We start from the raw sequence: 23247 nt of genomic DNA, 5'->3' as shown, positions 1-23247 counted from the left end.
AGGTATTTGACACTTTTTTTGAGCAGGTTATATACATGCAGTGTGGTCCATTGATAGTGACCGGGCCAAATATTTCACGAAATAAGCGTCAAACGAAAAAACCACAAAGCCCGAAACTTGTCTAGCTTGAAGGGGGAAACCAGATGGCGCTATGTTGGCTCGCTAGATGGCGCTGCCACAGGTAAAAGGATATCAACTGCGTTTTTAAAATAGGAACCCCCATTTTTATTACATATTGGTGTAGTAAGTAAAGAAATATGAATGTGTCAGTTGGACCACTTTTTACGCTTTGTGTTAGATGGCGCTGTATTAGTCACAAACATACGGCTCACAATTTTAGCGTACAATTGGTAACAGGTAGGTTTTTTTAAATTAAAATACAGAACGTAGGTACGTTTGAACATTTTATTTCGGTTGTTCCAACGTGATACATGTACCTTTGTGAACTTATCATTTCTGAGAACGCATGCTGATACAGCGTGATTACCTGTAAATACCACAGTAATCCAATAAATGCTCAAAATGATGTCCGTCAACCTCAATACATTTGGCAATACGTGTAACGACATTCATCTCAACAGCGAGTAGCTCGCCTTCCGTAATGTTCGCACATGCATTGACAATGCGATGAACTATGTCGTCAGGCGTTGTCGGTAGATCACGATAGCAAATATCCTTCAACTTTCCGCACAGAAAGAAACCCGGGGACGTCAGATCCGGTGAACGTGCGGACCATGGTATGGTGCTTCGACGACCAATTCACCTGTCATGAAATATGCTATTCAATACCGCTTCAACCGCACGCGAGATATGTGCCGGACATCCAGATTAGATTAGATTAGATTAGATTAGATTAATACTAGTTCCATGGATCATGAATACGATATTTCGTAATGATGTGGAACGAGTCAAATTTTCCAATACATGACATAATTAGGTTAATTTAACAACATACTTAAGTTAATATAACAACTTTATTTTTTTTTATTTTTTTATTTTTTTAAATATTTTTTTCTTTTTTTTTCCTTAATTTATATCTAAAAATTCCTCTATGGAGTAGAAGGAGTTGTCATTCAGAAATTCTTTTAATTTCTTCTTAAATACTTGTTGGTTATCTGTCAGACTTTTGATACTATTTGGTAAGTGACCAAAGACTTTAGTGCCAGTATAATTCACCCCTTTCTGTGCCAAAGTTAGATTTAATCTTGAATAGTGAAGATCATCCTTTCTCCTAGTATTGTAGTTATGCACACTGCTATTACTTTTGAATTGGGTTTGGTTGTTAATAACAAATTTCATAAGAGAATATATATACTGAGAAGCTACTGTGAATATCCCTAGATCCTTAAATAAATGTCTGCAGGATGATCTTGGGTGGACTCCAGCTATTATTCTGATTACACGCTTTTGTGCAATAAATACTTTATTCCTCAGTGATGAATTACCCCAAAATATGATGCCATATGTTGGAAGTACATCGCCATTCTGTCATGCAGTGAAACATCTTGTAGTAACATCGGTAGAGCATTACGTAGGAAATCAGCATACATTGCACCATTTAGATTGCCATCGATAAAATGGGGGCCAATTATCCTTCCTCCCATAATGCCGCACCATACATTAACCCACCAAGGTCGCTGATGTTCCACTTGTCGCGGCCATTGTGGATTTTTCGTTGCCCAGTAGTGCATATTATGCCGGTTTACGTTACTGCTGTTGGTGAATGACGCTACGTCGCTCAATAGAGCGCGTGCAAAAAATCTGTCATCGTCCCGTAATTTCTCTTGTGCCCAGTGGCAGAACTGTACACGATGTTCAAAGTCGTCGCTATGCGATTCCGGTGCATAGAAATATGGTACGGGTGCAATCGATGTTGGTGTAGCATTCTCATCACCGACGTTTTTGAGATTCCCGATTCTCGCGTAATTTGTCTGCTACTGATTTGCGGATTAGCCGCGACAGCAGCTAAAACACCTACTTGGGCATCATCATTTGTTGCAGGTCGTGGTTGACGTTTCACATGTGGCCGAACACTTCCTGTTTCCTTAAATAACGTAACTATGCGGCGAACAGTCCGGACACTTGGATGATGTCGTCCAGGATACCGAGCAGCATAGATAGCACACACCCGTTGGGCATTTTGTTCACAATAGCCATACATCAACACGATATCGACCTTTTCCGCAATTGGTAAACTGTCGATTTTAACACTAATATATCACGAAGCAAATACCGTCCACACTGGCGGAATGTTGCGTGATACCACGTACTTATACGTTTGTGACTATTACAGCGCTATCTATCACAAAGCGAAAAAAGTGGTCCAACTAAAACATTCATATTTCTTTACGTACTTCACGAATATGTAACAAAAAATGGGGGTTCGTATTTTAAAAAAACGCAGTTGATATCCGTTTGACCTATGGGAGCGCCATCTAGCGAGCCAACCATAGCCCCATCTGGTTTTCCCCTTCTAGCTAGACGAGTTTCGTTCTTTGTAGTTATTTCGTTTGCTGCTTATTTCGTGAGATATTTGGCCCGGTCACTATCAATGGACCACCCTATTGACTATCAGAGAGACAAGACTTGAACCATTTGAAGGCAAGTCCCCAGACCCCATTAAATTCTAGTTACATAAACAATAAGTCATGGCTGATTAGATCAAACGCTTTAGATAAATCAAAGAATATCCTTTAGCTTAATTCATTCTTGTCCAAGGCGTTTAGGACCATGTTCATGAATTGGAAGAATGCCATTTCTGTGGATCTGTTCTTTCTAAACCCATTTTGAGCATTAGTCAGTATTTTATTTTTATCCAGGAAGTCAGCTAACCTTTCATACATTACTCTTTCAATTACATTAAAAAAACCTGACAATAATGACACTAGCCTATAATTATTTATGTCAGCTGCACTATCCTTTTTATGAAGTGGCTTTATTATGGAGAGTTTTAGTCCTGTCCTGAAATTGAAACATGGAAAACTGGGACAGAAGAGAATCGAAGCATTTGTGATGAGGTGCTATAGATGAATGTTGGACTGATAGCGTAAGGAATGAGGAGATTCTCTGCAGAATCGGAGAGGAAAGGAATAGATGGGAAACACTGACAAGAAGAATGGACAGGGTGATAAGACATCTGTTAATAACTTCCATGGTACTAGAGGGAGCTGTAGAGGTAAACGCTGTGTAGGAAGATAGAGATTGGAATATATCCAGCAAATAATTGAGGGCATAGGTTGTAAATTTGGAAATTTGTGGTAAGGACTATGGGACCAAACTGCTGAGGTCATCGGTCCCTAGGCTTACGCACTAGTTAATCTCACTTACACTAAGGACAACACACACACACACACACACACACACACACACACACATGCCCGAGAGAGGACTCGAACCTCCGACGGGGGTAGCCGCGCGAACCGTAACAAGACGCCCAAGACCCCACCGCTACCCCGCGCGGCTCATAGGTTGTAAGTGATACTTTGAGATGAAGAGGTTGGCGCAGGAGAGGAATTGGTTCAAATGGCTCTGAGCACTACGGGACTTAACATCTGAGGTCATCAGTCCCCTAGAACTTAGAACTACTTAAACCTAACTAACCTAAGGACATCATACACATCCATGCCCGAGGCAGGATTCGAACTTGCGACCGTAGCAGTCGCGCGGTTCCAGACTGAAGCGCCTAGAACGGCTCGGCCACTTCGGCCGGCGAGAGGAATTCGTGGCAGGCCGTATCAAACCAGTCAGGAAGCTGATGACTCAAAAAAAAAATTAATTAATAATAATACTCGGCACAACCTACCCACCTGCCACACGTTTACATGCTTTTCAGACTGTGTCCAACAACCCTGCATAAGCGGCTCAGCGCCGTCCGCCAGGCCATCCTGGGTTTGTCGACATGCTTCGCCAATTCGTCGCTATCCCAGCCAGTTGGGTGCCTCTTCCGCGTTACGTTTTACTCCCGTCTGTGAAGCCATGTACTTATCTTCATTGTCGTTTTTCGATGAACTTTACGGGGACAGATTAGAAGCTGTTTCAAGCCTGCGTGCTCCACTGTAGTGCAAGTTCACAGATTTTTTAGATCCAGCCATTTACAAAACCCATATGGATAGGTTTTAAGATAAGAAGAGTGTATTTAACATCAATAATAGTAATAATAACAGAAGAATATCTTTAATTGTAGATATTCTTCTAATCAATCGTAATTTCTAAATATCGCAAGTGAAACAAACGTTGAAAGAACTGTAGACAAAGTATTCTTGTCGAGTGCGACATTTAGACGAGTAGGAGGAATTACATAGTACACAGAGGCATAAAAGTCACATCCCACCTCCTCCCCTGCTAAGTTTTAAGACGTTATAGATTCACGTTGCGCATGCGCAAGGTGGGTTAGACTATGACACAAGTGGCCCTCTACCAACACACGGGCTAGACAGGATGAAATATGCGCCATGTACGGGCCTGGCTACCACCAACGTATATTTTGCATAGGGCTCGTGCGAATGAGATAAGATAGATTAGGGTGCTTGCAGAGCGATTTAAATTGTCGTTTTGCGCTAGCTCAGGTCGCAAATGGAACAGAAAAGAAAACTGATAATATTGGTATGATGTACCGTCTGCAATGCACTGTACAGTGGCTAGCTGTCATAAATACAGATTTTTTTTCACATTTTTTGTTTGCAAAAGAGTGCTATGATTTCCACAGCCCTCGGGCTGCAACAGTTCTGCAGGAGCGAGGATCCATGGACCTCGTATAAATAGGAAAAAGGATGCAGTCGAATTTCATGTTTTTATTTTAAAATTTTCTTTATTTTTTACTTGCTTCACAATACGTCATTAAGTATCATAAAAAACGAGTTAAATTTTTTCTGGTTTTTACTATCATATTTCAGTACATCTTTCAACAATAAAGAAAGCATTGCTCATAAGATGTTCCTTTTTTTTATTTTAGAGCTATACTGTTCATCTCAACATAAGCCAACGGTTGGAAAGTTCCTCGGTCCAACTTGAATTGCGAAAACTTATTAAATATGTAAAATAGGCATTTGATTTCTACAGAAAAACTCAGCAACCAGTTACTTCTAAGAATTATTTACTTGTCATTTTGAGATTATGATCTGCTTCGTCTTCAGATGTCATTAAAAATTTATAAAAGAGTTTTCATATTACACTATGAGTCTTCATCTAATGAACATGTTATGTGCATATTTCAACCCTTACATGTTACTTTATGAAAAAAAACCTAGACTTGTAAAAGGATGGTATCTCAAAATCTGTGCATGTTGTTTCCTGCGTATTATGAGACAAGAGAATTTGGAAAACGTGTAATTATAGTTCTTAATTATTGCTTCCGCTCTCCCCAACAAAAGAAGCTCAGTGTGTGTGGAAAGTATATGCGGATGTCTTGTTCATGAACTGTCATCGTTATTTGCGGCAGACGAATTGGAGAATACCTGTCGCCACAGAAACAACTTTTTTTTTCTTTTTGGACTTGAATAAGCAGTCTGATATTGAAAATATAAGCTGTAAATCTTTTCAGGACAAAAAAGGGCTAACTGTCATTGGTACCCAAACGTACGTCTATCAACCTGCATGTGTATGCACATTATGACCACCTACCTCACGGCTAGTATGTCTACCTATGGCATGGATAACAGCAGTGATGCATCATGGCATGGAAGCAACGAGGCCTTGGTAGGTTACTGAAGGGGGCTGGCACCACATCTGCACACACCAGTCACCTAATTCCCATAAATTCCGGGGAGGGGGACGATGAGTTCTGACGCCATGTTCAATCACATCCCAGATGTGTTCAATCGGGTTCAGATTCGGCGAGCTGGGGACCCAGCACATCAATTGGAGCTCACCACTGTGTTCCCTGAACCACAACATCACACTCCTGGTCTTGTGACATCGCACATTATCTTGTTAAAAAATGCCACTGCCATCGGGAAACACGATTGTCACGAATTGGTCGTCAACCAGTGTACGATACTCCTTGGCTGTCATGATACCTTGCATGCGCTCCACTGGGCCCATGGACGCCCACGTGAATGTTTCCCAGAGCGTACTGGAGCTGCTGCCACAGTACTGGTATCAAGGAGCTCTTCCCCTGGAATTTGACAGATTTGCGGCCTCCCATTGTCATGATGAATGGCACTGCATCAGACTATGCAGTGCTCTGCCTCTGTGTGAAAATCCAGTGCAGATGATCACGTGCCCATTTCAGTTGTACTTGCTGATGTCGTGGTATTAACATTGGCACATGCATAGGTCATCAGATGTGGGGCCCATCATTGCGAGTGTTCAGTGCAATGTGTGTTCACACACACTTGTAATCTGCCCAGCATTAAGATCAGATGTTAATTCCACCACAGTTCACCATCTGTCATGTTTTACCAATCTGTCTGCCTACGATGTCTGACACCTGTAATGAGTGGTGGCCACCCATCCCCATGATGTCTGGATGTGGTTTCACCACATGTTGAAGGCACCTCGGCATTCCTGGAACACCCAACAAGTCATGCACATTCTGAAATGCTTGTGCCAAACCTTTAGGCTACCACAATCCGCCCTCTGTCAAACTCAGATTGATTGCATATCTTTTGATTTTATGCACAGACAGCATGCTCACTAATAATACATGCACCATGTATGCGTCTGATTATGAGTCATTCTTCCCCAGATGATGCTGCTATCGCCTGGATGGCTCTATATAGATAGTAGGTCGGCGGTGAAAATGTTCTTGCTGATCAACGTATATCAATTTATACTAATTAAAACAAGTAAGTGAAGTGAACTGTAATTTGTGGTGGCAGAGAACTTGGTCTGATTGGTCATTAAAAGGAAACAAAATAAAATGTTATGGGTTTAAAGGGTACATGATGTTATTTCAGTGGCTGCAAAATAAAGTCGAATTTAGAAACATTCTGGCAGTATGAGCCCACTTACGAGCATGATGTTGCATGCCATCTGGCCCAGATTCATCCAATGGTTTGTTTGCAACAGTTGTCTTAAAGCCATTGTATTCTCTCCTGAGGCAATCTGGCCCACAACTGTTGTAAGTGGTCCTTGATATCTTGGATACTGCCACTGGGATGGGGTCTGTTGTAACCGAGACCATTCTGCTCATGTGGTGGCCATGAAACGAAGTGCGGCAGGACCGAACGGGAGCGGCCCGCGAACAAACAAGACGGATGAATGGGAAAGGACGGACACACACAATGACAGATGACCAAGCAAGACACCAAGAACAGCAACACGCAAGAAGCAATGGGTTCACAAGTGAAAACCTCACGAAATCAACAACATCCACTTGGACACGGAAACGAGCAAAGTAAACATGATGCCTGTAAGCGAGATATTGAGAGACTCACACAAATGTCAGACTGCAACACTGAGTGAGAGGCAGGCGCTTAAATACATGATAGGGTACATCACTATTGGCCACTGGGACCATGTGCTCCACAGTGGTGCCCTCACATTATACGTGGGCCAGGAGTGCACGAGGTCCATGAGGTCTGGTGCAGATTCGAAACCCACAATACTCAGTACCAGATCCCTCCCCCCTGAAACTTGCACGTAGGGGTGGAAATGCCCCGGACAGTGCCACGGCGGTTGGCTGATGGGAGAAGACCCGGGCTCGTCAACCGCCATTGGCGGGGAGGAAAGGACGTCTGAGGTGCCCATGACGGCCGACCCAGAGGCCAGGACAGCGGAGGGAGCCACCAATCCACCTGGGGATGGGGAGGGCTGGCAGCAGGCTCGCAGGGAGGCAGCAGCCGGGGGCAGTGGCGGCGACTTGAGGATCATGTCTGTACTCAAAGGAGGCAGCAGAGGAGGAGGCGGCACAAGGAGTCCCACGGGGTACAAGGACAGAGCTGGTTATGATGGCAGCGCTCCAACCCTTTCGATGTCTGCACTGACGTCACACGCCGCCCATGGGCTGCGACGACTGTGGCAGGTGTCCAATCTGCCTTGTACCCGTACATGCGGGCCCACACGGCCACGCTGGGGGTGTAACACTGAGAGGGCCGGAAGTGGGGCGGGAGGCAGATGGCATCAGCAAATGGAGCAGGGTCCACAGCTGTCGCCCATGAAGGAGCTGCACCAGACTACATCCGCCAATTGGCATGGTGCGATAGGTGCTCAAGAACAAGGTAAGGGTCGATGTGGTGGGAGATTGCAACTGTCTTCAACAACTGTTCTTTAAATGTGCAGACAAGCCTATCCACCACGCCATAGGAGGAAGGGTGGAAAGGTGGGCTATGGACATGTTTGATACCGTTGGCCTGACAGAGGTTGTGGAGGGAGGATGCTGTGAATTGGGGGCCATTATCGGAGACCAATGTGTTAGGCAGGCCCTCAATGGCGAGAACCTGGGCCAGGGCCGTGAGTGTGGCCTCCGTGGTGGTGGACGCCATGCGGATGACATATGGATATTTGGAGCAGGCATTCACAATAAGTAACCATATGGACCCCAAAAACGGGCCCGCAAAATCGAGATGGATGCGATCCCAGGGCCGGGAAGGCACAGGCCAGGGTGCAAACAACTGAGAAGGGCTTGCCTGGTGACATGTACACACAGTGCATCCACGGACCAGGCGGTCAATATCACCATTCATGCCAGGCCAATACATGTGCCGGTGAGCCAAAACTTTCATGTGGGATGTACCCTAGTGCCCGCGGTGTAACAAACTGAGGACTTGATGCTGTAAATCCGGAGGGATGACCACCTGATGGGCATCCGACTCGTGGCCAACGGAAGGACATCATCGACCACGGAAAGCCTGCAGGACAGGTGGCGCCAGGGACTGAAATCAGTCCGCATCTTACGAAAAATATAGGAGGGCCACCCATGGACCACGTAGCAGAGAACCTGCTGCAAGATATGGTATTGGCGTATAGCCATGGCAATGTGAGCAGCCATAAGAGGCAGACTGACCAGCGCATCCCGGCAGATGGAATCAATGTGAAAGCAGAGGACCTCCTGTAGGTCAAATGCAGGATCGGGGCCTGCTGGGAGATGTGACAAAGCGTCTGTGTTAGCATGGTGGGCAGTGGGCTTATACCAGATGGTGTAAGTGTAATTCCGTAAAAATAATGCCCAGTGCTGGAGACGTTGAGCCGTCCACTCTGGAAGGTGAGGGTGGGGTCTGGAAAGTTTATGGTCGGTCAGGATGGTGAACTTCGCCCCAAAGAGATAGGTGTGAAATTTTTGGATGGCAAACACTATCACCAGGGCCTCCTTTTCAATATGGAAGTAAATCTGATGTGCCGGGGTCAATGTCTTAGATGCATAAGCGACGGGATGTTCTCAGCCATCGGCATTCTGATGCGCGAGGACGGTTTCAATGCCGTATGCCAACACATCAGCCGCCAAAACCAAGGAGCGATCCGGAGAGATGGGAGTAAGGCAAAGGGCGGACTTCAACATTGCCTTTAAATGGAGAAAAGCCTTGTCACAGCCAGGAGTCCAATCGAAAGGTATCCTTTGTGACCCAAGTGATTGAGGGCTTGAGCAATGGAGGCAGCCTGGGGTAAGAACTTCAAGTAATAAGTAACCTTGCCCCAAAACATGTGGAGTTCAGATAAGTCCTTGGGATGAGGACGGGCCTCAATGGCTGTGACATTATGACCCAAAGGCCGAATGTCATCTTTGCTAAGCCAGTGGCCTAAGTATTCCACTTCTGGTTGAAAAAAAAAAAAAAAGAAACACTTGTCCAGCCGACAGCATAAACCTGCAGATTGCAGATCATTAAATAAGGCGCTGAGGTTTTGCAAATGTTCCTGCCAGGAACGCCCGGTGACCAAAGATGTCATCCAGATAATTCACGCAGGTGGGGATAGGCTGCATAAGCTGCTCCAGGAACCGCTGGAAAATGGCCGGCACTAAAGAGACACCAAACAGAAGGCGCTTGTACTTGTATAATCCTAAAGACATGTCGATAACCAAGATGGTCTGGGAATCAGTATCCAAGGGTAACTGGTGGTATGCCTCAGCCAGGTCGATATTTGAAAAATACTCTCCCCCCATCAAGCTTGGCGAGAAGGTCTTCCTGTCGGGGAATGGGGTAAGTGTCTACAAGGGACTGAGCATTGACAGTAGCACCGAAGTCCCCACACAGCCGAAGGGACCCATTGGGTTTCCGTATGACCACCAATGGTGTTGCCTAGGCACTGTATGTCACAGGTTCCAGAACGCCAGCAGCCCAGAGCCGATCAAGTTCCCGCTTGACTGCTGGCCGTAAGGCACCGGAAGAGGTCAGGCCCGGAAAAAGCGAGGCTGTGCATCTGGCCAAAGTGTGATGTGCACCTGAAAATCAGAAGCACATCCGAGATCCATTGGAAACAACGATACAAAAGCTGAGCACAGATCGCCCAAGTTGTGAAAAGGAACAGCCATAGAAATGACCTTAACTTCATCAGAAATTGAAAAGCCAAACAGTTGAAGCGCTTCCAGGCCAAAAATATACGAAGCCAACGGATGGTCGATGACAAATAGAGCACGGAGTGGGGAACATGTTTGTATGTCGCCTGGATGATGAACTACCCACGAAGGGGAATGGAACCGTTGTGGTAGGCGACCAAATGCTGCCAAATGCTGAGAGGGAGGTGACAAATCAGGAGAGCCCAGTCGGGCATATGTCACCATACTAATCAGGGAGACAGTGGCCCTATTGTGGATCTGAAAACTGACATCCTCAGTGAAAAGGCGGAGCATGAGGAAAAGCTTCTGCACTGATGGGTCATCCAGTGGGGCAACTGATTGTTGAGCATGTACAGTATCTTGAGGCCCAGGAGGGGCAGGACTGGAGTGAGTCAAGCGACTACGACAAACTGATCAGATGTGGCCCTCCTTGTCACACAGCAAGCACATTTTCCAGCAGTGGGAACAATCAGTTCAAGAATGTGCAGTAAAGCACTTTGGGCAAGATGGAAGTGGGTGGTGCAACCAGCGATGAGGGGCGACCAGAGATGCCGATGCCATAAAGACATCGGACAAAGAGGAGTCCCAACAGTGCTGGCCTCTGGTGGCTGGGCCGCATCGACGTCGTCAGGGCAGAAACCACAGAGATGCATCGATTGCCACCACTTGCGGCCGCGCCATGAGACGCTCGTTAGCTGCCTGAGCAATCTCAAATGAGTGGGCAATGCAGAGAATCTCTTCCAAGGAGGGGTTATCAAGCTTCAACGCCACTGTGTGGACCTCAGGATTGGGAACCAGCTGAACCACCACATCCCAGATCAGGGAGTCTGCACACGAAGCCTTACACTGCTGATTGGTGCACATAAAATCGCATCAACGGCTGAGACCCTGGAAGTCCATGACCCAGGAACGATATGATTGACCAGGCTGTTTTTGGTACTGGTGGAACTCCAACCGAGAGGTGACCACATGGTAGCGTTTTGAATAATCTAACGGCATATCTCCTGGAAAGAGAGAGCCACAGGATCGGACAACGGTGCCAACTTGCGGAGAAAAAAGAATGCTGCAAGGAGTCATCCATAACTTGGAAAGCCGTGAAATGTTGTTTCAGCCGATGTAAGTATGTTTCCCAGTCTTCTTTAGCATCATTAAATGGGGTGAATGACGACGGATGTGGGAAAGCATTGGACACCTAAGGACTCAGAAGCTGTTGTAGTAGTGCGTTCCTTGCATCAACTATGTCCATTAGCAACCGGAGCAACTGCTGTAAGATGTCTAACTGGAGCTGCTGTTGCTGCATGAGCTTCTATTGTTGCTCCAGAAGACAGATCAACTTTGCCTCCATACTAACAACTACCACCATTTACCTCATCACCAAAATGTTGTAACCAGGACTGTTCCGGTCACAGAACAAAAGCGCAGCGGGGCCAAATGGGAGCAGCCCACGAACAAACAAGACAGATGAACGGGAAAGGGTGGACACACACAACGACAGATGACCAAGCAAGACATCAAGAACAGCAACACACAAGAAGCAACAAGGTCACAAGCAAAAACCCCACGAAATCAACAAGGTCCACTTGGACACGGAAACACGCAAAGTAAACACGATGTCTGTAAGCGAGATACTGAGAGACTCACGCAAATATCAGACTGCCTCGCTGAGTGAGAGGCAGGCACTTAAATACATAAGAGGGTACGTCACTATAGGCCACTGGGACCATGTGCTCCACAATGGTGCGCTCACATTATACATGGGCCAGGAGCAGTGCAGCCATGGCTTGCGGCGCGATGGCTGCAGAGACCTCTAGTGGTAATCGAGATCCATACCATCTTGTGCGGATTTGAAACCTGCGGCACTCGGTACCAGAGGGTCAACATCCAAGTTGGTCCCACACACATTCTATCAGCACATCTGAGGATGTTGCTTTCCATGGGAGTACCTAAACATTGGGAACGACGACCGTAGCAGTCTGGTCCCTTTAATTCCACAAACGAACCAACCTAAACATTGTGCAGACAATTCATACAGTTACATGCTATGTGTGCACAAGCTCTGTTCTGTTGAAAAATGGCACCACTATACTGTTGCATATGAGGAAACACATGAGAACACAGAATGTCCATGATGTACCATGGTGCCATCAGAATCCCCTCAATCACCAACAGCCATGACCTGATGTCACACTCAAAAACTCCTGTAACGACACTATGCCTCTCTGAAACAATAAAAGAATGGGAACTATCCCTGGGTCACTGCCATGCTTGCCACCAATGCTCATTCAGAGTAGTGTAAGATTGTGATTCACTGCTGAACACAATGCCACACCATCAGCTGTCCAAACTTCCTGAGTCACAGAACGACACCAAACGCAGCGATTTGTGTTAATGGTAACCTATGCAAGGGACAATGATTCCCTAGGCCAGCTGCTGCTAGTCTCCGATCAATAGTTTCAGATGACACACAATGTTGTAGGGAGCCCATTAACTGTTCTTGGATGGCAGATGTGACATTAAGGGGTTACAATGAGCTTGGTCCACAATATGGTGATCCTCCCTTGTGGTGGTCAGACTTGGTTGAATGAAACATTGTTATCGAGTATGCATGCCCCTCTTACTCCCATGCAGTCCAACATTAGGCCATTGTCACATCATAATACCCTACAAATTGCAAGACTCAACCAGCCAGCTAAATAGAGACCCCCACAGTGAGGACCTTTTCACACTCTGTGAGGTGGTGTTGACACTGTTTCATAGGAGTACACAGCATTGCCATGTCCTTCACAGTGATCAATCAACATCTGATACATACCCTTCACCTTCATATATGCTACTATGCATTCATAGGAGTACACAGCATTGCCATGTCCTTCACAGTGATCAATCAACATCTGATACATACCCTTCACCTTCATATATGCTACTATGCATGGTAACAACACTTCAAATAATGCACTCTGGTGGCTGTTCTATGTGTAAAGGAGTTTTCCAACTTTAATCATTTACATAACCACTACCAACGGTGTGTGTGTGTGTGTGTGTGTGTGTGTGTGTGTGTGTGTGTGTGTGTGTGTGTGTGTACGTGTATGTATATACAAAGTTACTTCAACATCTGATTATCTGACTTTGTCTTCTGGGTGTTTCGCTTCTTTTGTCGTATATAATATATATAATCTAGTATCAACCAATTTTTTTACAAAACTGAATGGAATGGAAGAATTTAAGAAAATGGTGAAACAGTTATTAATGAAAAATATAGACAGGGATCAGATAGAACAGAAATACAGGAATCTGAGAGAACTGACAATGAGAGAAGAGGAGGAGAAGGTCTAGAAGGCAAAAGATAGAAAAGAGCGAGGTGGCACAGTGGTTAGCACAATGGACTCGTATTCAGGAGGATGACGGTTCAGTCCCACGTCCGGCCTTTCTGATTTAGGTTTTCTGCGATTTCCCTAAATCACTTCAGGCAAATGCCGGGATAGTTCCTTTGACAGGGCACAGCCAACTTTCTTCCCCATCCTTCCCTAATCCAATGAGACCGATGACCTCACTGTTCGGTCTCTTCCCCCAAATCAGTCCAGTCCAGTCCAAAAGAAAAGAGGATTAGGAATGTTAGAAGTAGCAATTATCTGTTTCTAAGAAAGAGGTTAGGGTGCACATTATACAAAAAGTTAATGACAATATAGAGGATGCCAATAATACTCTGAAGGGAGAATTACAATGTTAATTTGATGAATAACAACAAAATGCCATGGTCCTGAACACTTCTCTACTTAATGCAAGTGAAGAGCACAGCAGATGAAATTAGGTTGATTTAAAAATACAATTATAAATGAAACACACATGTTGAATTCACAAACAATTTATTACACAGATTTATCAGACTACTGCAAATGTGAAACTAAGCACATAAATGTTTTGGTTTCTCTTACACATATTCATTATTACATTAATCAGAACTGCATAGCACTTACCTTAAAACTGATCATGAACATGTGTCAATAGATTCTTATACATCCTCTCTATATTTATTACTGTTGCGGAAGACATATGGTATTGTAATATTTCGAGAGCATGCTTCTAGAGTAGCTGCAGTCCTTTGGAGCACCAGGGTGCAAAGTATCTGAACCACTGTCAGATTATTGTTTTGAGCTAACTTTAACTTTTTGTGAACAGTGATTTACACATAACTATGTTCATTTGTAGAGATGCACCATTATATTCATACACATTCAGAGATTCTTCTGTGGTGGAAAAGGAGTTGTCAGTCCGATACGATCACAGTTTTCATGTCACCGGGTGAATAGTCTCAAAGATTTGTATGGCTGAATATCTCATTTCTTTCTCTGCCACACTAAGATTGTGTGATGGATAATGGAAGTTATTTCCCCTTCTAGTCTTATATTTATGCACTGTACTGTTACCTTCACAATTTAATTGGTTGTTGGTGACAAACTTCATAAGAGATAAAATATATTGTGGAGATTTGTGAATATGCCCATCTGTTTAAAGATCTGTCTACAAGAGATTTTAGAGTGAAACACCTACTGACCTTAGAATATTCTTCAGTGCAATAAATGCTTTCTTCTCAGTGAGGAGTTGCTCAACAATATGCCAAAATAAATTAGTTAATGAAAATATAAGATTTATTCTAAAGATAAGGGTCATTTCCTTACATTTAAATGTTGGCACTCCAGAACAAAGTAGAACAAATGCAGCACCATCTATTGACAATAGCACAGTACTCATTGTTTTGATTTAGTAGTTGTTCGATTGTCGGTGAAAACAAACACAGCTTGCTTTGAAAATTGCTGCTCCTGCCAATTCCAAAATGCATGTTGTGTAATTCAATTTTTGTGTCCAAAAGAATCTACAGCTGCTATACTTCACCACAAGTTGTTCCTTGTGAATGAGTGAAGGGAATAATCAACAATTATGTCAAACCGTTAAAAGTGGCTGTACTAATGTTCATGATAAAGAGCACAGTGGCAGGCTTTATATCACATGAATGAAATCATACAACAAGTGGACCAAAAACTGTGATTTGATTTGATAAGTGGTGTACTGTCTGATAAATTTTTTCATGTTGGACACACTGCTATTTATGCAATTGTCATGGGAAGGCTCATATATCACAAAATGTGTGCAAGGTGGGTATAGAAAATTCTACCAGCTAACACAAAGAGCAAAGAATGTGTAACATACAAGTGTTTCTGGACTGTTATCAACATGATGGATATGATTTGTTTTCCCATAGGGTTACTGGTGATGAGAGGATTACCTACACCAATGCAGAATCCAACCAAAGGTCAATGTAGTGGCAACGTTAAATCATAAGCTCACGTTACTAGAGTTCAAAAGTGATGGTTCACATTTTCGTAGAAAAAAAGGCAGAATTTAGCTGACATGAGTATAAATAGTATTAAGCAATACAGTATTCATATCAAGTTTTCTAGATCTACTTATCTTTCACTAACATATACCTTAACTCATTCCACACCCCTGAAAATTCTCCTTCATGATGAGTACTAATAGAATATAGTAAATCAATGAATGAATCCTATTTCAGGGAGGAGAGTAGGCTCTTAAAAGAAAGAAAGAAGACAAATGTCAAGTGCTTTGGAAATATTCAGCACCTGGAGCACAGCAGGCATGACTACACCCTTGGCAAGGCTACAGTATCTTGCACACTGCAACCGGAGGGCTAACTAAATTAAAAATGAAGTACTGACAAGGACCACATTAATGTTAGGCTATAGAGGCGTTTATGAGCAACTTTAACTTCTGGTTTGGAAAAGTTAAAGTTTTCAGCTATGTATTATACAACTCAATGTTAAGGAACCTGAATACTAGTTAACATTCTAGCTATTCTGAAGATTGTTGCCAATGATTACACTAGATTTCTTCATCATTATCTCATGAACATAGTAATGCCAAAACTGTTTCAAATGTCCCAAACACGGGAGCTGTGATCATAATTACACACTTTCATCTAGGAATATACACTCACAGTCAGTTGTCAAGGAGAACAATATAATGGTATATCAGTAATTCAGTATGACTACCATACTATCACTTTCTGTTAACTTTCAGCTACTTTTGACCTATTGCTGATATGATATGTTATGATGTCTCTTCACCAAAGGTGCCAACCCAAGCAAGAAGAACCTTTGAAAATATTAATGATTAAAAAATATTATAAGTCAGAGTTTTATTACTTAAAATGACAAGGAGAAGAAAACAATAATTTTACACAGGCATTCTCACGTACAGCTCTATAATATTCATTTCTTACCACAAATATTGATTCAGTGAATATGAGTAAGCATTTTAGGAAGAGAAACATGATGCACATTATATATCTCAGATATGTTATTTATATAACTAACTCTGTACAAAATATATTATTCAAAATTATCAAATTGGACACTTTTAGTAAGCCATAGAAAGTTCACACAAAATTAAAAATTGGAATGTTTCTCAGCTATCATGATAATATTAAAATACTCCAACAGTCCATTTGGTGAAGCTCTCCCTATTGTCATTATGATTTTGTCGTTTCTAAAATGACAGATTTCATTTTCACTGTAGGCAGAATTTGCCTCTATATCTGTTACAGAGACGAAATATCAATCCAAAACATTACAGGCAGTTAAGTGAATTATTTGTAAATAAGCGTCTCTTTCTGATAGCTGGAAAAGTCACTCCAGAGCGACGTACAGCTGGCCTAGAGAGTTGTGCTGGCCCATCTTCAGTGGTTTCTCTCAGCTCTACAGAGTTCCATCTGGATTGTTGGAGTGGAACATCAACTTGCACTGTGGGTGTGGCAGTTGAATTGATCTTCTGTTCTAGTTCCAGCAGTTTCTGGCAATATAAAAACACATTGTAAACTCATACAGAGGACAATTCTGATCAAAATTCAACATGATAATGTAATATTTTACGCAGAGAAATGACCGGTCTTCACATGGCAAAAAGTAGATAGTGTTCTCTTATGAGCATGAATGATAATATTCAAATTGGTGTCATATGAATTGCCTTGAGACCCCAAATTTATTCAAAGAAAGGAATCTTTCATATCAAATTTGAAAAACATCACATTATAATTAATAAAGAAAAAGTGGACCCTGTCAATTGCAACACATGCATGTATGTGTCCTATTCTTAACACTGTATAATGCATAAACAAATGGTTGTCGGTTCATAAATTTTTATATTTTACACTGATGTAAGATGTAAGATGCAAAAAAGTAAAGGATGCCAAAACTTCTATTGCGTGGGGGAAATCATATAATTGGGATCAAACTGCAGTCTTGGCCCCACATGTAGAAAATTTCATGAATAGTTTCGCTGGAAATAATAACAAACATTATATCACTAAATCTTTTCACTTAGAGCTCTCAAGCTCTGTTTAAAAAAATTCATGGTAGATTCATTATCTTACAGAAATTTTATTAGTCTTACAGCAAAACATTCAACCATTTACGTGCAATCACTTAACAAAAATTTGTTTTGTAGAGCCTGAATTGTTTCTGAAGCATCTGGGTTGTTCATGCAAGAGGCTATTCATAAATTAATGTCGATCGACTGTTAAAATTAAAACAAAAGCTTGCAGCTTCATGGTACTTGAGTAGTTGGAAAAGCAGACTTTGAAGGTCACACTGTGTCTGTCAGCTCTCTGTTGTGTTTGTCAGTCTGTAAGCAATAAGCAATTGAAACGGACAGTGTTATTTCATCTCCTGCCAGTTATGAGGTTGCCCACTTCCTGCAATCAACTGAGATTCATCATCAATTGTGTCCTGTATATATGCCTGGGGTTATGAGTGACGATGATGTGAGGAAGCGCTGCAGAAAATTCAAGGCTGGTCGCACATATGTTCATGACGAAAGTAGTCGAGGAAGTCTTCACATGTGACTGATGAATGTGTGCAACATGTTGATGAAATTGTGAATGTGAGACTTGGGTTTGCAACCACTGAATTTTCTCAAAATGTGTCTCATATTTCAAGGGTAACCCTCTTTAACACTATCACAGGGAGGTCAAGTTACCATAAGTTTTGTGCAAAGGAGGTACCAAAATATCTAATCGATGTTCACAAAACTGAAAGAATGGGTTTGGCACTGACATTCCTTCAGTACCATAATGGAGAGGGGGAGAAAATCTGAACAGAATAATGACTCAGGATGGGACATAGGTGCAGTATGTGAACTCTGAAATTAAGAAACAAGCCAAACAGTAGATACACGCTCATTCCCCCAATAAGTCCATAAACTTCAAGCAGGGGCTGTCTGACTGCAAAATGACAGTTACATTTTTTTTTATCACAAAGGAGTTTTGACAATGGATTTCATGAGGGTAACAAGTGAGAATACTGTGACATTGTTTTGGGACTCTTACAAAACTCTGAATGCCAATCCAAAACAAGTATCACTGGATGATTACTGAAGGAACCATTCTGCTTTACAAAAATGCATCTGACCCCATATTGCAAACTAAATGACGGAAAACCTCAGACACTTTTAGCTGGGACATTTTTCAACACCTTCCCTATAGTGAGCCCTTGCCACTGAATGACTTTCACCTCTTCTCCAAGGTGAAGACTTGGCTGACTATTTGACATTTCACAACCAATGATGAGCTCAAGAGTGCTGTCAAAAACTGGCTGATGAACAGGTGGCACCATTCCCCAATGAAGGGATGAAGAAGTTGGTGTCACAGTACAATAAATGTTTGAATTTGGGTAGAGATTATGTGGAGACGTAATGTCAACATGTAAGTACAAGTTCTACATTTTTTTTTTAAATACAGTATTTTACTTTGTTTTAACAACGAATTGGAGGTTAATTTACGAATATGCCTCATATTTGTCTCAATATTCCTTGCAAAGAGGTTTTGTTTACCATTAATATTGACATCCCAGATAATGACAATCAATCCTAGTGTCAACATCTACTGTCCTCTGGATCCTACAAATTAAGTGAGTAAATTGTGTTTTGTTTAACTGCATTTTGCATAATACATAGTTATTTAATTTCAAGAAGTTATACAGTATCAGGAAAATATTTATTTATCACCCCAAGTAATCATTGTTGCCATCAAGTCAAAGTATCCATACATCTTTGTTGTCAAGAGACCTGGTCTATATTACAATACTGTAAATTGTCTAAATACCTGTTCAAAGTAAATTTTGTAAACACAGAAATTACTTTCTATTTATTTGGCACCATTAGGAACATCCCAAAATTTTGAACTGTTCTGTTGCTTTGATAGAGGATGCACTAACCAACTGAACAAACAGTTACAATTTTTTGATCACTTTTAATGTTTATTTTCACTCAGTTTATTTTGCATTCTAAGTTGATATTCCACCACTTCCCTTGGCATTCAATCTATAATTGCAGTGTGCATTATCTCACTTTGAAACATCAAGGTTTAGTTGCTCAATGAATCTCTAACCTAAGAAACAATGTGTGTGCATGAAACTTCCTGGCTGATTAAAACTGCATGCCAGACCCAGACTTGAATTCAGGACCTTTGCCTTTCGAGGGAAAGAGCTCCACCGTCTGAGCTACCCAACCACAACTCACGACCCATCCTGACAACTTTACTTCCACCAGTATCTCGTCTCCAAACCTCCAAACTTCACAGAAGCTCTCCTGCGAAAAGATTAGCACTCCCTGAAAGAAAGGATATTGGGGAAATATGGCTTAGCCACAATCTGCCACCAGATAAGAGATGAGGTACTGGGGAAGTAAGGCTGTGAAGATGGGTCATAAGTCATGCTTGGTAGCTCAGTCAGTAGAGTACTTGCTCGCAAAAGACAAAGGTCCCTAGTTTGAGTCTTGGTCCAACACACAGTTTTAATGTTCCAGGAAGTTTCATATCAGTGCCCACACTGCCACAGAGTGAAAATTTCAGTCTGGAATGTGTGTGAACGTTAATTATTATATGTTAGAGTCATTCCTTGTTTTTAAGGAACACTTCACCTAAAATCTTTATCCAAAACCCTTAGAGAATCAAAGCTTTTTCACACAGCTTTGAAGAGATATTCATTATCAGTCTTGGCAATGTTTTGCAAATCACAAATTACACTACCATCACATTAGCTAGGCTTGAGGTCTTCACTAATGAGGTGCCAAAATGAACTGAGCTTGGGTTATACATATTATTGGTGGCAACAAAACCTTGACATGCATTTCAATACCTGCTGGCAGAGCCCTGTCCACATCTTTCAGGCGACTTTTCAGCTAACACACAAGTGTATAATTGGATCTATATCTAATGTTTCCTGAATTCTGTTACCTGTCCAACCAGTCAAGTTAGACAAATAGACAATTCATCAGTGTCACAGCCCTTAGAAAGTGTGCAAGGAACATAGTTGCCTGACTGCTTCATCACTATCACATCCATGAACAGCAGACTGAAGCATTTTGACCACAGGCAAGACAGGATGTCACTGCTTATGAAAAGTGTCCAGTTTCCGTTCACCCATGCTTGGCACACAATCCCCAACCATCTATCACTAAATACAAAATTAATCAAACACAAGAATATTCAAAATAATCAAAGAGTTATGAATGCCATAACCCAGTTGGCAAGGCTGCTAATTGGTAAACTGGAAAAACAAGGACTGCCTTGGTTCAGTCCTAAGCTTTTAAGAGTTGGTTCTGCTGGCCAATTTGAGCATTATACAATATTATCATTACATAATTTGAGCAAGGTTGTAGGAGATTACCAACATTCATTTTATCAAATGCTCAGTTTGGGATGCATTTCACCCTAACAACACAAAACATACACAGTTTAAAACATATTTGTTCAACTGTTGAATTTTAATGATGTCTGTCAATATTTTAAAAATAGAAGACATGAAAATAATGCAATAAATCTATTAAACTGATCATCTGTGAAATTCTGTAAGGAAGTAAAGTATCATAAATGTCAGGAAAGCTGAACAGCAAATTTATTATAGTTTATTTTCTGCATTTTCATTTTGAGAAGTATTATTCAATGCCATTCTTTTGTTGGTTATTTCTACTGTCATCCAACCGAATTTTCTCAGCTTTCCTATTTTTTTCTTTCTTATTTTGAATTTTTCATTGCGAACCTTAGGCTATTAATACATGAATAAAAACAACTTTTGTGAATATTTTTGTGCTTCATTTCCTAACCTGTTAATCATTTAGCTGGGTATATGCTGAATTTTCTAATATGAAGATATTATTTCAGATCATTAACTGAAAAAGGTGATATCCATGCATGATATTAAATGAATTAATGAAATATGATTACTTTTTAGGAATCAAAGCAACCTACCCTCAAAAAATATTGATTGCACGAGTATCAACCATACGAAGCACAATAAGTTTTGCATACCTACTGTCAAATTTAGTTCTTGGGGTACAAGATATCCAACTCAATAAAGCAGTTGCATCAAAAAAAGGCAGTTTTAGAATATTGTCCCCTGATGTCTAAATTACTGTGGACACCAATGGTGCGAAGCCACCACACACTTCAATCATAGCCGGTAAGTGCTGTACATGGAATCAAAGAATGCCCCCCGCCCCATGTGTATGCAAGTCCTGAAAGTATCAATTGTCCCTGATGGAGGACATGAGGAACAAACTGCTGCCCCATCCCAGGCACTGTAGAAGAATGGAAACACTGGTATCCATCATTCCTCCCTACATGTGCATGGGCACTGCCATGCTAAAATGTGGCATGTTAAGTTGCTTGAAAGAGTGGCAGTACTACTGGTTCTAAATCTGTCCTGATGTAGCATAAGTTGCTGAAGGTAACTTCAATACATGGGAACCAAAACTGCATGTTACATTCAGTGGTGCCCCATACTAGCATATTTGCATTTGTTTGCTATGCTCCTCAACAATGCAGACTGCCAGATTGCAGTCACCATAGTGGCACCTAATACATCTGCAACTATCACAGTAGCCCCAGGTGAAGCATATCTCATCCAAAAATAATACATTTTACCACCAATGTGATCACTGCAGCAAGAGGCATTTGTGTTTTCTGAACACTGGAAGATGGCATTCAGGCACATGTGCCACCAGTCTAGCCTGCAGATTGCATCAATTTTTTGACTCAGACATTGACCTGCTCCAGTTTCAATCCAGCATTGTGGAGAAAGCTGTCACAATCGACTACTATTTATAGAAATTGCTATAAATGTTTGCTACCCTAGTGAATTTGAATTATTTCGGTCAATTCAAGAAGTGCTCAAGAGAGCAATATTCATAAGCAAGATTTGCTAGCTGGCTTATTTTGGGTTGCAGAAACAACTTACCTTGTTTGGTGGGATGTATGAGGAGGGTGGAAACTCTGAGCTGAGATTACAGCCCTCTATACATGTGACTGCAGTTTCACAACAAGCTCTGCAAAACTCTCAAGTACAAGAATTCGATGAAACCCATCAGATTGTCGACCAATCAGAGTGCATCTGGCATATCAGCATCACAATGTGGTATAACACAGATGTTACCACAGCTGACTCAACCCCAGATCAGTGCCAAAAACAAGTGAACAAGCCCGTTGCTGAGTAACATAGTGGAAAATTAAATAAACTGGGATATGGTAAAGGATTCACAAACTGTTCCAGCAATATCTTACTGAGCAACCAGGACATGCTAGTGAATAGTGCATCTAGTCCTGTATTCTGGTAAAAGTTTTCCAGTAGTACTTGTACAGATAAATGAACATGGTGAGATTTAAATATTGTTACGGAAAGAAAGAAGAAAAATATAGAGACATTTCTTGCAATGACTATTAGAGAATTACTTCAAAATTCAAAGTACCATTC

This window comes from Schistocerca americana, chromosome 3 (genome assembly GCF_021461395.2).
Source record: "Schistocerca americana isolate TAMUIC-IGC-003095 chromosome 3, iqSchAmer2.1, whole genome shotgun sequence".
Classification (NCBI taxonomy): domain Eukaryota; kingdom Metazoa; phylum Arthropoda; class Insecta; order Orthoptera; family Acrididae; genus Schistocerca; species Schistocerca americana.
Note: the sequence above shows the minus strand (reverse complement) of the source record.